The sequence below is a fragment of the Prunus avium genome, chromosome 1, assembly GCF_965620075.1.
Source record: "Prunus avium chromosome 1, drPruAviu1.hap1.1, whole genome shotgun sequence".
NCBI lineage: Eukaryota > Viridiplantae > Streptophyta > Magnoliopsida > Rosales > Rosaceae > Prunus > Prunus avium.
In genome coordinates, this window is record NC_142284.1 from 31,667,369 (window position 1) to 31,685,063 (window position 17,695).

Genomic DNA, 17,695 nt, shown 5'->3' on the forward strand with positions numbered 1-17,695 from the left:
TGACCAATTTCTCACAACTATTGATTTCGGATCGATCCCAAAACTTGGGCAACATCATAATATGGTGGGAGCAGTCATTTGGTGAGTTTTGAGTGAAATCCAAACGCTAGAAGTATGGAATACACCAACCACTCCAATTAGGAACGAACTGCCGTTGAACTTGAATTGTCCAATTTCGAACACCCATTGATTTCTGATCGAGCGCAAAACTTGGGCAACATCATAATATGGTGGGAGGAGTCATTTGGTGAGTTTTGAGTGAAATCCAATCGCTAGAAGTATGGAATACACCAACCACTCCAATTAGGAACGAACTGCCGTTCAACTTGAATTGTCCTATTTTGAACACCTATTGATTTCGGATCGAGCCCAAAACTTGGGCAACATCATAATATGGTGGGAGGAGTCATTTGGTGAGCTTTGAGTGAAATCCAATCGCTAAAAGTATGGAATACACCAACCACTCGAATTAGGAACGAACAGCCGTTGAACTTGAATTGTCCAATTTCGCACACCTATTGATTTCGGATCGAGCCCAAAACTTGGGCAACATCATAATATGGTGGGAGGAGTCATTTGGTGAGTTTTGAGTGAAATCCAATCGCTAGAAGTCTGGAATACACCAACCACTCCAATTAGGAACGAACTGCCGTTACACTTGAATTGACCAATTTCTCACACCTATTGATTTCGTATGGAGCCCAAAACCTGGGCAACATCATAATATGGTGGGAGGATTCATTTGGTTAGTTTTGAGTGAAATCCAATCGCTAGAAGTATGGAATACACCAACCACTCCAATTAGGAACGACATGCCGTTGAAATTGATTTGCCCAATTTCTCACACCTATTGATTTCGGATCGATCCCAAAACTTGGGCAACATCATAATATGGTGGGAGTAGTCATTTGGTGAGTTTTGAGTGAAATCCAAACGCTAGAAGTACGGAATACACCAACCACTCCAATTAGGAACGAACTGCCGTTGAACTTGAATTGTCCAATTTGGAACACCTATTGATTTCGGATCGAGCCCAAAACTTGGGCAATATCATAATATGGTGGGAGGAGTCATTTGGTGAGTTTTGAGTGAAATCCAATCGCTAGAAGTATGGAATACACCAACCACTCCAATTAGGAACCAAATGCCGTTGAACTTGAATTGTCCAATTTGGAACACCTATTGATTTCGGATCGAGCCCAAAACTTGGGCAACATCATAATATGGTGGGAGGAGTCATTTGGTGAGTTTTGAGTGAAATCCAATCGCTAGAAGTATGGAATACACCAACCACCCCAATTAGGAACGAACTGCCGTTGAACTTGAATTGTCCAATTTGGAACACCTATTGATTTCGGATCGAGCCCAAAACTTGGGCAACATCATAATATGGTGGGAGGAGTCATTTGGTGAGTTTTGAGTGAAATCCAATCACTAGAAGTATGGAATACACCAACCACTCCAATTAGGAACGAACTGCCGTTGAAATTGAATTGACCAATTTCTCACACCTATTGATTTCGGATCGAGCGCAAAACTTGGGCAACATCATAATATGGTGGGAGGAGTCATTTGGTGAGTTTTGAGTGAAATCCAATCGCTAGAAGTATGGAATACACCAACCACTCCAATATGGAACGAACTGCCGTTGAACTTGAATTGTCCAATTTCTCACACCTATTGATTTCGGATCGAGCCCAAAACTCGGGCAACATCATAATATCGTGGGAGGAGTCATTTGGTGAGTTTTGAGTGAAATCCAATGGCTAGAAGTATGGAATACACCAACCACTCCAATTAGGAACGAACTGACGTTGAACTTGAATTGTCCAATTTGGAACACCTATTGATTTCGGATCGAGCCCAAAACTTGGGCAACATCATAATATGGTGGGAGGAGTCATTTGGTGAGTTTTGAGTGAAATCCAATCGCTAGAAGTATGGAATACACCAACCACTCCAATTAGGAACGAACTGCCGTTGAACTTGAATTGTCCAATTTGGAACACCTATTGATTTCGGATCGAGCCCAAAACTTGGGCAACAACATAATATGGTGGGAGGAGTCATTTGGTGACTTTTGAGTGAAATCCAATCGCTAGAAGTATGGAAAACACCAACCACTCCAATTTGGAACGAAATGCCGTTGAACTTTAATTGTCCAATTTGGAACACCTATTGATTTCGAATCGATCCCAAAACTTGGGCAACATCATAATATTGTGGGAGGAGTCATTTGGTGAGTTTTGAGTGAAATCCAATCGCTAGAAGTATGGAATACACCAACCACCCCAATTAGGAACGAACTGCCGTTGAACTTGAATTGTCCAATTTGGAACACCTATTGATTTCGGATCGAGCCCAAAACTTGGGCAACAACATAATATGGTGGGAGGAGTCATTTGGTGACTTTTGAGTGAAATCCAATCGCTAGAAGTATGGAAAACACCAACCACTCCAATTTGGAACGAAATGCCGTTGAACTTTAATTGTCCAATTTGGAACACCTATTGATTTCGAATCGATCCCAAAACTTGGGCAACATCATAATATTGTGGGAGGAGTCATTTGGTGAGTTTTGAGTGAAATCCAATCGCTAGAAGTATGGAATACACCAACCACCCCAATTAGGAACGAACTGCCGTTGAACTTGAATTGTCCAATTTGGAACACCTATTGATTTCGGATCGAGCCCAAAACTTGGGCAACATCATAATATGGTGGGAGGAGTCATTTGGTGAGTTTTGAGTGAAATCCAATCGCTAGAACTATGGAATACACCAACCACTCGAATTAGGAACGAACTGCCGTTGAACTTGAATTGTCCAATTTCTCACACCTATTGATTTCAGATCGAGCCCAAAACTCGGGCAACATCATAATATCGTGGGAGAAGTCATTTGGTGATTTTTGAGTGAAATCCAATCGCTAGAAGTATGGAATACACCAACCACTCCAATTAGGAACCAACTGCCGTTGAACTTGAATTGTCCAATTTGGAACACCTATTGATTTCGGATCGAGCCCAAAACTTGGGCAACATCATAATATGGTGGGAGGAGTCATTTGGTGAGTTTTGAGGGAAATCCAATCGCTAGAAGTATGGAATACACCAACCACTCCAATTACGAACGAACTGCCGTTGAACTTGAATTGTCCAATTTGTCACACCTATTGATTTCGGATCGAGCCCAAAACTCGGGCAGCATCATAATATGGTGGGAGGAGTCATTTGGTGAGTTTTGAGTGAAATCCAATCGCTAGAAGCATGGAATACACCAACCACTCCAATTAGGAACGAACTGCCGTTGAACTTGAATTGTCCAATTTGGAACACCTATTGATTTCGGATCAAGCCCAAAACTTGGGCATCATCATAATATGGTGGGAGGAGTCATTTGGTGAGTTTTGAGTGAAATCCAATCGCTAGAAGTATGGAATACACCAACCACTCCAATTTGGAACGAACTGCCGTTGAACTTGAATTGTCCAATTTCTCACACCTATTGATTTCGGATCGACCCCAAAACTTGGGCAACATCATAATATGGTGGGAGGAGTCATTTGGTGAGTTTTGAGTGAAATCCAATCGCTAGAAGTGTGGAATACACCAACCACTCCAATTAGGAACGAACTGCAGTTGAACTTGAATTGTCCAATTTCTCACACCTATTGATTTCGGATCGAGCCCAAAACTTGGGCAACATCATAATATGGTGGGAGGAGTAATTTGGTGAGTTTTGAGGGAAATCAAATCGCTAGAAGTATGGAATACACCAACCACTCCAATTAGGAAAGAACTGTCGTTGAACTTGAATTGTCCAATTTGTCACACCTATTGATTTCGGATCGATCCCAAAACTTGGGCAACATCATCATATGGTGGGAGGAGTCATTTAGTGAGTTTTGAGTGAAATCCAATCGCTAGAAGTATGGAATACACCAACCACTCCAATTAGGAACGAACTGCCGTTGAACTTGAATTGTCCAATTTCTCACACCTATTGATTTCAGATCGAGCCCAAAACTTGGGCAACATCATAATGTGGTGGGAGGAGTCATTTGGTGAGTTTTGAGTGAAATCCAATCGCTAGAAGTACGGAATACACCAACCACTCCAATTAGGAACGAAATGCCGTTGAACTTGAATTGTCCAATTTGGAACACCTATTGATTTCGGATCGAGCCCAAAAGTTGGGCATCATCATAATATGGTGGGAGGAGTCATTTGGTGAGTTTTGAGTGAAATCCAATCGCTAGAAGTATGGAAAACCCCAACCACTCCAATTTGGAACGAAATGCCGTTGAACTTGAATTGTCCAATTTGGAACACCTATTGATTTCGGATCGAGCCCAAAACTTGGGGAACATCATAATATGGTGGGAGGAGTCATTTGGTGAGTTTTGAGTGAAATCCAATCGCTTGAAGTATGGAATACACCAACCACTCCAATGAGAAACGAACTGCCGTTGAACTTGAATTGTCCAATTTGGAACACCTACTGATTTCGGATCGAGCCCAAAACTTGGGCAACATCATAATATGGTGGGAGGAGTCATTTGGTGAGTTTTGAGTGAAATCCAATCACTAGAACTATGGAATACACCAACCACTCCAATTAGGAACGACCTGCCGTTGAACTTGAATTGTCCAATTTGGAACACCTATTGATTTCGGATCGAGCCCAAAACTTGGGCAACATCATAATATGGTGGGAGGAGTCGTTTGGTGAGTTTTCAGTGAAATCCAATCGCTAGAAGTATGAAATACACCAACCCCTCCAATTAGGAATGAACTGCCGTTCAAATTGAATTGACCAATTTCTCACACGTATTGATTTCGGATCGAGCCCAAAACTTGGGCAACATCATAATATGGTGGGAGGAGTCATTTGGTGAGTTTTGAGTGAAATCCAATGGCTAGAAGTATGGAATACACCAACCACTCCAATGAGAAACGAACTGCCGTTGAACTTGAATTGTCCAATTTGGAACACCTTCTGATTTCGGATTGAGCCCAAAACTTGGGCAACATCATAATATGGTGGGAGGAGTCATTTGGTGAGTTTTGATTGAAATCCAATCACTAGAACTATGGAATACACCAACCACTCCAATTAGGAACGACCTGCCGTTGAACTTGAATTGTCCAATTTCTCACACCTATTGATTTCGGATCGAGCCCAAAACTCGGGCAACATCATAATATCGTGGGAGAAGTCATTTGGTGAGTTTTGAGTGAAATCCAATGGCTAGAAGTATGGAATACACCAACCACTCCAATTAGGAACGAACTGCCGTTGAACTTGAATTGTCCAATTTGGAACACCTATTGATTTCGGATCGAACCCAAAACTTGGGCAACATCATAATATGGTGGGAGGAGTCATTTGGTGAGTTTTGAGTGAAATCCAATCGCTAGAAGTATGGAATACACCAACCACTCCAATTAGGAACGAACTGCCGTTGAACTTGAATTGTCCAATTTGGAACACCTATCGATTTCGGATCGAGCCCAAAACTTGGGCAACATCATAATATGGTGGGAGGAGTCATTTGGTGAGTTTTGAGTGAAATCCAATCGCTAGAAGTATGGAATACACCAACCACTCCAATTAGGAACCAACTGCCGTTGAACTTGAATTGTCCAATTTCTCACACCTATTGATTTCGGATCGAGTCCCAAAACTTAGGCAACATAATCATATGGTGGGAGGAGTCATTTGGTGAGTTTTGAGTGAAATCCAATCGCTAGAAGTATGGAATACACCAACCACTCCAATTAGGAACGAACTGCCGTTGAACTTGAATTGTCCAATTTCTCACACCTATTGATTTCGGATCGAGTCCCAAAACTTAGGCAACATCATCATATGGTGGGAGGAGTCATTTGGTGAGTTTTGAGTGAAATCCAATCGCTATAAGTATGGAATACACCAACCACTCCAATTAGGAACGAACTGCCGTTGAACTTGAATTGTCCAATTTCTCACACCTATTGATTTCGGATCGAGCCCAAAACTTGGGCAACATCATAATACGGTGGGAGGAGTCATTTGGTGAGTTTTGATTGAAATCCAATCGCTAGAAGTATGGAATACACCAACCACTCCAATTAGGAACGAACTGCCGTTGAACATGAATTGTCCAATTTGGAACACCTATTGATTTCGGATCGAGCCCAAAACTTGGGCAACATCATAATATGGTGGGAGGAGTCATTTGGTGAGTTTTGAGTGAAATCCAATCGCTTGAAGTATGGAATACACCAACCACTCCAATGAGAAACGAACTGCCGTTGAACTTGAATTGTCCAATTTGGAACACCTACTGATTTCGGATCGAGCCCAAAACTTGGGCAACATCATAATATGGTGGGAGGAGTCATTGGGTGAGTTTTGAGTGAAATCCAATCGCTAGAACTATGGAATACACCAACCACTCCAATTAGGAACGACCTGCCGTTGAACTTGAATTGTCCAATTTCTCACACCTATTGATTTCGGATCGAGCCCAAAACTCGGGCAACATCATAATATCGTGGGAGAAGTCATTTGGTGAGTTTTGAGTGAAATCCAACCGCTAGAAGTATGGAATACACCAACCACTCCAATTAGGAACGAACTGCCGTTGAACTTGAATTGTCCAATTTCTCACACCTATTGATTTCGGATCGAGTCCCAAACTTGGGCAACATCATAATATGGTGGGAGGAGTCATTTGGTGAGGTTTGAGTGAAATCCAATGGCTAGAAGTATGGAATACACCAACCACTCCAATTAGGAACGAACTGCCGTTGAACTTGAATTGTCCAATTTCTCACACCTATTGATTTCGGATCAAGCCCAAAACTTGGGCAACATCATAATATGGTGGGAGGAGTCATTTGGTGAGTTTTGAGTGAAATCCAATCGCTAGAAGTATGGAATACACCAACCACTCCAATTAGGTACGAACTGCCGTTGAACTTGAATTGTCCAATTTCTCACACCTATTGATTTCGGATCGAGCCCCAAACTTGGGCAACATCATAATATGGTGGGAGGAGTCATTCGGTGAGTTTTGAGTGAAATCCAATGGCTAGAAGTATGGAATACACCAACCACTCCAATTAGGAACGAACTGCCGTTGAAGTTGAACTGTCCAATTTCTCACACCTATTGATTTCGGATCGAGCCCAAAACTTGGGCAACATCATAATATGGTGGTAGGAGTCATTTGGTGAGTTTTGAGTGAAATCCAATCGATAGAAGTATGGAATACACCAACCACTCCAATTAGGAACGAACTGCCTTTGAACTTGAATTGTCCAATTTGGAACACCTATTGATTTCGGACCGAGCCCAAAACTTGGGCAACATCATAATATGGTGGGAGGAGTCATTTGGTGAGTTTTGATTGAAATCCAATCGCTAGAAGTTTGGAATACACCAACCACTCCAATTAGGAACGAACTGCGGTTGAACTTGAATTGTCCAATTTGGAACACCTATTGATTTCGGATCGATCCCAAAACTTGGGCAACATCATAATATGGTGGGAGGAGTCATTTGGTGAGTTTTGAGTGAAATCCAATCGCTTGAAGTATGGAATACACCAACCACTCCAATGAGAAACGAACTGCCGTTGAACTTGAATTGTCCAATTTGGAACACCTACTGATTTCGGATCGAGCCCAAAACTTGGGCAACATCATAATATGGTGGGAGGAGTCATTTGGTGAGTTTTGAGTGAAATCCAATCGCTAGAACTATGGAATACACCAACCACTCCAATTAGCAACGACCTGCCGTTGAACTTGAATTGTCCAATTTCTCACACCTATTGATTTCGGATCGAGCCCAAAACTCGGGCAACATCATAATATCGTGGGAGAAGTCATTTGGTGAGTTTTGAGTGAAATCCAATCGCTAGAAGTATGGAATACACCAACCACTCCAATTAGGAACGAACTGCCGTTGAAATTGAATTGACCAATTTCTCACACGTATTGATTTCGGATCGAGCCCAAAACTTGGGCAACATCATAATATGGTGGGAGGAGTCATTTGGTGAGTTTTGAGTGAAATCCAATCGCTAGAAGTATGTAATACACCAACCCCTCCAATTAGGAACGAACTGCCGTTCAAATTGAATTGACCAATTTCTCACACGTATTGATTTCGGATCGAGCCCAAAACTTGGGCAACATCATAATATGGTGGGAGGAGTCATTTGGTGAGTTTTGAGTGAAATCCAATCGCTAGAAGTATGGAATACACCAACCACTCCAATTAGGAACGAACTGCCGTTCAAATTGAATTGACGAATTTCTCACACCTATTGATTTCGGATCGATCCCAAAACTTGGGCAACATCAAAATATGGTGGGAGGAGTCATTTGGTGAGTTTAGAGTGAAATTTAAACGCTAGAAGTATGGAATACACCAACCACTCCAATTTGGAACGAACTGCCGTTGAACTTGAATTGTCCAATTTCTCACACCTATTGATTTCGGATCGAGCCCAAAACTTGCGCAACATCATAATATGGTGGGAGGAGTCATTTGGTGAGTTTTGAGTGAAATCCAATCGCTAGAAGTGTGGAATACACCAACCACTCCAATTAGGAACGAACTGCAGTTGAACTTGAATTGTCCAATTTCTCACACCTATTGATTTCGGATCGAGCCCAAAACTTGGGCAACATCATAATATGGTGGGAGGAGTAATTTGGTGAGTTTTGAGTGAAATCCAATCGCTAGAAGTATGGAATACACCAACCACTCCAATTAGGAAAGAACTGCCGTTGAACTTGAATTGTCCAATTTGTCACACCTATTGATTTCGGATCGATCCCAAAACTTGGGCAACATCATCATATGGTGGGAGGAGTCATTTGGTGAGTTTTCAGTGAAATCCAATCGCTAGAAGTATGGAATACACCAACCACTCCAATTAGGAACGAACTGCCGTTGAACTTGAATTGTCCAATTTGGAACACCTATCGATTTCGGATCGAGCCCAAAACTTGGGCAACATCATAATATGGTGGGAGGAGTCATTTGGTGAGTTTTGAGTGAAATCCAATCGCTAGAAGTATGGAATACACCAACCACTCCAATTAGGAACGAACTGCCGTTGAAATTGAATTGACCAATTTCTCACACGTATTGATTTCGGATCGAGCCCAAAACTTGGGCAACATCATAATATGGTGGGAGGAGTCATTTGGTGAGTTTTGAGTGAAATCCAATCGCTAGAAGTATGGAATACACCAACCACTCCAATTAGGAACGAACTACCATTGAACTTGAATTGTCCAATTTCTCACACCTATTGATTTCGGATCGAGCCCAAAACTCGGGCAACATCATAATATGGGGGGAGGAGTCATATGGTTCGTTTTGAGTGAAATCCAATCGCTAGAAGTATGGAATACACCAACCACTCCAATTAGGAACGAAATGCCGTTGAACTTGAATTGTCCAATTTGGAACACCTATTGATTTCGGATCGAGCCCAAAACTTGGGCAACATCATAATATGGTGGGAGGAGTCATTTGGTGAGTTTTGAGTGAAATCCAATCGCTAGAAGTATGGAATACAACAACCATTCAAATTAGGAACGAACTGCCGTTGAACTTGAATTGTCCAATTTGGAACACCTATTGATTTCGGATCGAGCCCAAAACTTGGGCAACATCATAATATGGTGGGAGGAGTCATTTGGTGAGTTTTGAGTGAAGTCCAATCACTAGATGTATGGAATACAACAACCACTCCAATTAGGAACGAACTGCCGTTGAACTTGAATTGTCCAATTTGGAACACCTACTGATTTCGGATCGAGCCCAAAACTTGGGCAACATCATAATATGGTGGGAGGAGTCATTTGGTGAGTTTTGAGTGAAATCCAATCGATAGAAGTATGGAATACAACAACCACTCCAATTAGGAACGAACTGCCGTTGAACTTGAATTGTCCAATTTGGAACACCTATTGATTTCGGATCGAGCCCAAAACTTGGGCAACATCATAATCTGGTGGGAGGAGTCATTTGGTGAGTTTTGAGTGAAATCCAATCGCTAGAAGTATGGAATACACCAACCACTCCAATTAGGAACGAACTGCCGTTGAACTTGAATTGTCCAATTTGGAACACCTATTGATTTCGGATCGAGCCCAAATCTTGGGCAACATCATAATATGGTGGGAGGAGTCATTTGGTGAGTTTTGAGTGAAATCCAATCGCTAGAAGTATGGAATACACCAACCACTCCAATTAGGAACGAACTGCCGTTGAACTTGAATTGTCCAATTTGGAACACCTACTGATTTCGGATCGAGCCCAAAACTTGGGCAACATCATAATATGGTGGGAGGAGTCATTTGGTGAGTTTTGAGTGAAATCCAATCGCTAGAACTATGGAATACACCAACCACTCCAATTAGGAACGAAGTGCCGTTGAACTTGAATTGTCCAATTTGGAACACCTACTGATTTCGGATCGAGGCCAAAACTTGGGCAACATCATAATATGGTGGGAGGAGTCATTTGGTGAGTTTTGAGTGAAATCCAATCGCTAGAACTATGGAATACACCAACCACTCCAATTAGGAACGAACTGCCGTTGAACTTGAATTGTCCAATTTCTCACACCTATTGATTTTGGATCGAGCCCAAAACTCGGGCAACATCATAATATCGTGGGAGAAGTCATTTGGTGAGTTTTGAGTGAAATCCAATCGCTAGAAGTATGGAATACACCAACCACTCCAATTAGGAACCAACTGCCGTTGAACTTGAATTGTCCAATTTGGAACACCTATTGATTTCGGATCGAGCCCAAAACTTGGGCAACATCATAATATGGTGGGAGGAGTCATTTGGTGAGTTTTGAGTGAAATCCAATCGCTAGAAGTATGGAATACACCAACCCCTCCAATTAGGAACGAACTGCCGTTCAAATTGAATTGACCAATTTCTCACACGTATTGATTTCGGATCGAGCCCAAAACTTGGGCAACATCATAATATGGTGGGAGAAGTCATTTGGTTAGTTTTGAGTGAAATCCAATCGCTAGAAGTATGGAATACACCAACCACTCCAATTAGGAACGAACTGCCGTTGAACTTGAATTGTCCAATTTGGAACACCTATTGATTTCGGATCGAACCCAAAACTTGGGCAACATCATAATATGGTGGGAGGAGTCATTTGGTGAGTTTTGAGTGAAATCCAATCGCTAGAAGTATGGAATACACCAACCACTCCAATTAGGAACGAACTGCCGTTGAACTTGAATTGTCCAATTTGGAACACCTACTGATTTCGGATCGAGCCCAAAACTTGGGCAACATCATAATATGGTGGGAGGAGTCATTTGGTGAGTTTTGAGTGAAATCCAATCGCTAGAACTATGGAATACACCAACCACTCCAATTAGGAACGAACTGCCGTTGAACTTGAATTGTCCAATTTCTCACACCTATTGATTTTGGATCGAGCCCAAAACTCGGGCAACATCATAATATCGTGGGAGAAGTCATTTGGTGAGTTTTGAGTGAAATCCAATTGCTAGAAGTATGGAATACACCAACCACTCCAATTAGGAAACAACTGCCGTTGAACTTGAATTGTCCAATTTGGAACACCTATTGATTTCGGATCGAGCCCAAAACTTGGGCAACATCATAATATGGTGGGAGGAGTCATTTGGTGAGTTTTGAGTGAAATCCAATCGCTAGAAGTATGGAATACACCAACCCCTCCAATTAGGAACGAACTGCCGTTCAAATTGAATTGACCAATTTCTCACACGTATTGATTTCCGATCGAGCCCAAAACTTGGGCAACATCATAATATGGTGGGAGAAGTCATTTGGTTAGTTTTGAGTGAAATCCAATCGCTAGAAGTATGGAATACACCAACCACTCCAATTAGGAACGAACTGCCGTTGAACTTGAATTGTCCAATTTGGAACACCTATTGATTTCGGATCGAACCCAAAACTTGGGCAACATCATAATATGGTGGGAGGAGTCATTTGGTGAGTTTTGAGTGAAATCCAATCGCTAGAAGTATGGAATACACCAACCACTCCAATTAGGAACGAACTGCCGTTGAACTTGAATTGTCCAATTTGGAACACCTATCGATTTCGGATCGAGCCCAAAACTTGGGCAACATCATAATATGGTGGGAGGAGTCATTTGGTGAGTTTTGAGTGAAATCCAATCGGTAGAAGTATGGAACACACCAACCACTCCAATTAGGAACGAACTGCCGTTGAACTTGAATTGTCCAATTTGGAACACCTATTGATTTCGGATCGAGCCCAAAACTTGGGCAACATCATAATATGGTGGGAGGAGTCATTTGGTGACTTTTGAGTGAAATCCAATCGCTAGAAGTATGGAAAACACCAACCATTCCAATTTGGAACGAAATGCCGTTGAACTTGAATTGTCCAATTTGGAACACCTATTGATTTCGGATCGAGCCCAAAACTAGGGCAACATCATAATATGGTGGGAGGAGTCATTTGGTGAGTTTTGAGTGAAATCCAATCGCTAGAAGTATGGAATACACCAACCACTCCAATTAGGAACGAACTTCAATTGTCCAATTTGGAACACCTATTGATTTCGGATCGAGCCCAAAACTTGGGCAACATCATAATATGGTGGGAGGAGTCATTTGGTGAGTTTTGAGTGAAATCCAATCGCTAGAAGTATGGAATACAACAACCACTCCAATTAGGAACGAACTGCCGTTGAACTTGAATTGTCCAATTTGGAACACCTATTGATTTCGGTTCGAGCCCAAAACTTGGGCAACATCATAATATGGTGGGAGGAGTCATTTGGTGACTTTTGAGTGAAATCCAATCGCTAGAAGTATGGAAAACACCAACCACTCCAATTTGGAACGAAATGCCGTTGAACTTGAGTTGTCCAATTTGGAACACCTATTGATTTCGGATCGAGCCCAAAACTTGGGCAACATCATAATATGGTGGGAGGAGTCATTTGGTGAGTTTTGAGTGAAATCCAATCGCTAGAAGTATGGAATACACCAACCACTCCAATTAGGAACGAACTGCCGTTGAACTTGAATTGTCCAATTTGGAACACCTACTGATTTCGGATCGAGCCCAAAACTTGGGCAACATCATAATATGGGGGGAGGAGTCATTTGGTGAGTTTTGAGTGAAATCCAATCGCTAGAACTATGGAATACACCAACCACTCCAATTAGGAACGAACTGCCGTTGAACTTGAATTGTCCAATTTCTCACACCTATTGATTTTGGATCGAGCCCAAAACTAGGGCAACATCATAATATCGTGGGAGAAGTCATTTGGTGAGTTTTGAGTGAAATCCAATGACTAGAACTATGGAATACACCAACCACTCCAATTAGGAACCAACTGCCGTTGAACTTGAATTGTCCAATTTCTCACACCTATTGATTTCGGATCGAGCCCAAAACTTGGGCAACATCATAATATGGTGGGAGGAGTCATTTCGTGAGTTTTGAGTGAAATCCAATCGCTAGAAGTATGGAATACACCAACCCCTCCAATTAGGAACGAACTGCCGTTCAAATTGAATTGACCAATTTCTCACACGTATTGATTTCGGATCGAGCCCAAAACTTGGGCAACATCATAATATGGTGGGAGAAGTCATTTGGTTAGTTTTGAGTGAAATCCAATCGCTAGAAGTATGGAATACACCAACCACTCCAATTAGGAATGAACTGCCGTTGAACTTGAATTGTCCAATTTGGAACACCTATTGATTTCGGATCGAACCCAAAACTTGGGCAACATCATAATATGGTGGGAGGAGTCATTTGGTGACTTTTGAGTGAAATCCAATCGCTAGAAGTATGGAAAACACCAACCACTCCAATTTGGAACGAAATGCCGTTGAACTTGAATTGTCCAATTTGGAACACCTATTGATTTCGGATCGAGCCCAAAACTTGGGCAACATCATAATATGGTGGGAGGAGTCATTTGGTGAGTTTTGAGTGAAATCCAATCGCTAGAAGTATGGAATACAACAACCACTCCAATTAGGAACGAACTGCCGTTGAACTTGAATTGTCCAATTTGGAACACCTACTGATTTCGGATCGAGCCCAAAACTTGGGCAACATCATAATTTGGTGGGAGGAGTCATTTGGTGAGTTTTGAGTGAAATCCAATCGCTAGAACTATGGAATACACCAACCACTCCAATTAGGAACGAACTGCCGTTGAACTTGAATTGTCCAATTTCTCACACCTATTGATTTTGGATCGAGCCCAAAACTCGGGCAACATCATAATATCGTGGGAGAAGTCATTTGGTGAGTTTTGAGTGAAATCCAATCGCTAGAAGTATGGAATACACCAACCACTCCAATTAGGAACCAACTGCCGTTGAACTTGAATTGTCCAATTTGGAACACCTATTGATTTCGGATCGAGCCCAAAACTTGGGCAACATCATAATATGGTGGGAGGAGTCATTTGGTGAGTTTTGAGTGAAATCCAATCGCTAGAAGTATGGAATACACCAACCCCTCCAATTAGGAACGAACTGCCGTTCAAATTGAATTGACCAATTTCTCACACGTATTGATTTCGGATCGAGCCCAAAACTTGGGCAACATCATAATATGGTGGGAGAAGTCATTTGGTTAGTTTTGAGTGAAATCCAATCGCTAGAAGTATGGAATACACCAACCACTCCAATTAGGAACCAACTGCCGTTGAACTTGAATTGTCCAATTTCTCACACCTATTGATTTTGGATCGAGCCCAAAACTCGGGCAACATCATAATATCGTGGGAGAAGTCATTTGGTGAGTTTTGAGTGAAATCCAATCGCTAGAAGTATGGAATACACCAACCACTCCAATTAGGAACCAACTGCCGTAGAACTTGAATTGTCCAATTTCTCACACCTATTGATTTCGGATCGAGCCCAAAACTTGGGCAAAATCATAATATGGTGGGAGGAGTCATTTGGTGAGTTTTGAGTGAAATCCAATCGCTAGAAGTATGGAATACTCCAACCACTCCAATTAGGAACGAACTGCCGTTCAAATTGAATTGACCAATTTCTCACACGTATTGATTTCGGATCGAGCCCAAAACTTGGGCAACATCATAATATGGTGGGAGGAGTCATTTGGTGAGTTTTGAGTGAAATCCAATCGCTAGAAGTATGGAATACACCAACCACTCCAATTAGGAACGAACTGCCGTTGAACTTGAATTGTCCAATTTGGAACACCTATTGATTTCGGATCGAGCCCAAAACTTGGGCAACATCATAATATGGTGGGAGGAGTCATTTGGTGAGTTTTGAGTGAAATCCAATCGCTAGAAGTATGGAATACACCAACCACTCCAATTAGGAACGAACTGCCGTTGAACTTGAATTGTCTAATTTCTCACACCTATTGATTTCGGATCGGGCCCCAAACTTGGGCAACGTCATAATATGGTGGGAGGAGTCATTCGGTGAGTTTTGAGTGAAATCCAATCGCTAGAAGTATGGAATACACCAACCACTCCAATTAGGTACGAACTGCCGTTGAACTTGAATTGTCCAATTTCTCACACCTATTGATTTCGGATCGGGCCCCAAACTTGGGCAACATCATAACATGGTGGGAGGAGTCATTTGGTGAGTTTTGAGTGAAATCCAATCGCTAGAAGTATGGAATACACCAACCACTCCAATTAGGTACGAACTACCGTTGAACTTGAATTGTCCAATTTCTCACACCTATTGATTTCGGATCGAGCCCCAAACTTGGGCAACATCATAATATGGTGGGAGGAGTCATTTGGTGAGTTTTGAGTGAAATCCAATCGCTAGAAGTATGGAATACAACAACCACTCCAATTAGGAACGAACTGCCGTTGAACTTGAATTGTCCAATTTGGAACACCTACTGATTTCGGATCGAGCCCAAAACTTGGGCAACATCATAATTTGGTGGGAGGAGTCATTTGGTGAGTTTTGAGTGAAATCCAATCGCTAGAACTATGGAATACACCAACCACTCCAATTAGGAACGAACTGCCGTTGAACTTGAATTGTCCAATTTCTCACACCTATTGATTTTGGATCGAGCCCAAAACTCGGGCAACATCATAATATCGTGGGAGAAGTCATTTGGTGAGTTTTGAGTGAAATCCAATCGCTAGAAGTATGGAATACACCAACCACTCCAATTAGGAACCAACTGCCGTTGAACTTGAATTGTCCAATTTGGAACACCTATTGATTTCGGATCGAGCCCAAAACTTGGGCAACATCATAATATGGTGGGAGGAGTCATTTGGTGAGTTTTGAGTGAAATCCAATCGCTAGAAGTATGGAATACACCAACCCCTCCAATTAGGAACGAACTGCCGTTCAAATTGAATTGACCAATTTCTCACACGTATTGATTTCGGATCGAGCCCAAAACTTGGGCAACATCATAATATGGTGGGAGAAGTCATTTGGTTAGTTTTGAGTGAAATCCAATCGCTAGAAGTATGGAATACACCAACCACTCCAATTAGGAACCAACTGCCGTTGAACTTGAATTGTCCAATTTCTCACACCTATTGATTTTGGATCGAGCCCAAAACTCGGGCAACATCATAATATCGTGGGAGAAGTCATTTGGTGAGTTTTGAGTGAAATCCAATCGCTAGAAGTAGGGAATACACCAACCACTCCAATTAGGAACCAACTGCCGTAGAACTTGAATTGTCCAATTTCTCACACCTATTGATTTCGGATCGAGCCCAAAACTTGGGCAAAATCATAATATGGTGGGAGGAGTCATTTGGTGAGTTTTGAGTGAAATCCAATCGCTAGAAGTATGGAATACACCAACCACTCCAATTAGGAACGAACTGCCGTTCAAATTGAATTGACCAATTTCTCACACGTATTGATTTCGGATCGAGCCCAAAACTTGGGCAACATCATAATATGGTGGGAGGAGTCATTTGGTGAGTTTTGAGTGAAATCCAATCGCTAGAAGTATGGAATACACCAACCACTCCAATTAGGAATGAACTGCCGTTGAACTTGAATTGTCCAATTTGGAACACCTATTGATTTCGGATCGAACCCAAAACTTGGGCAACATCATAATATGGTGGGAGGAGTCATTTGGTGACTTTTGAGTGAAATCCAATCGCTAGAAGTATGGAAAACACCAACCACTCCAATTTGGAACGAAATGCCGTTGAACTTGAATTGTCCAATTTGGAACACCTATTGATTTCGGATCGAGCCCAAAACTTGGGCAACATCATAATATGGTGGGAGGAGTCATTTGGTGAGTTTTGAGTGAAATCCAATCGCTAGAAGTATGGAATACAACAACCACTCCAATTAGGAACGAACTGCCGTTGAACTTGAATTGTCCAATTTGGAACACCTACTGATTTCGGATCGAGCCCAAAACTTGGGCAACATCATAATTTGGTGGGAGGAGTCATTTGGTGAGTTTTGAGTGAAATCCAATCGCTAGAACTATGGAATACACCAACCACTCCAATTAGGAACGAACTGCCGTTGAACTTGAATTGTCCAATTTCTCACACCTATTGATTTTGGATCGAGCCCAAAACTCGGGCAACATCATAATATCGTGGGAGAAGTCATTTGGTGAGTTTTGAGTGAAATCCAATCGCT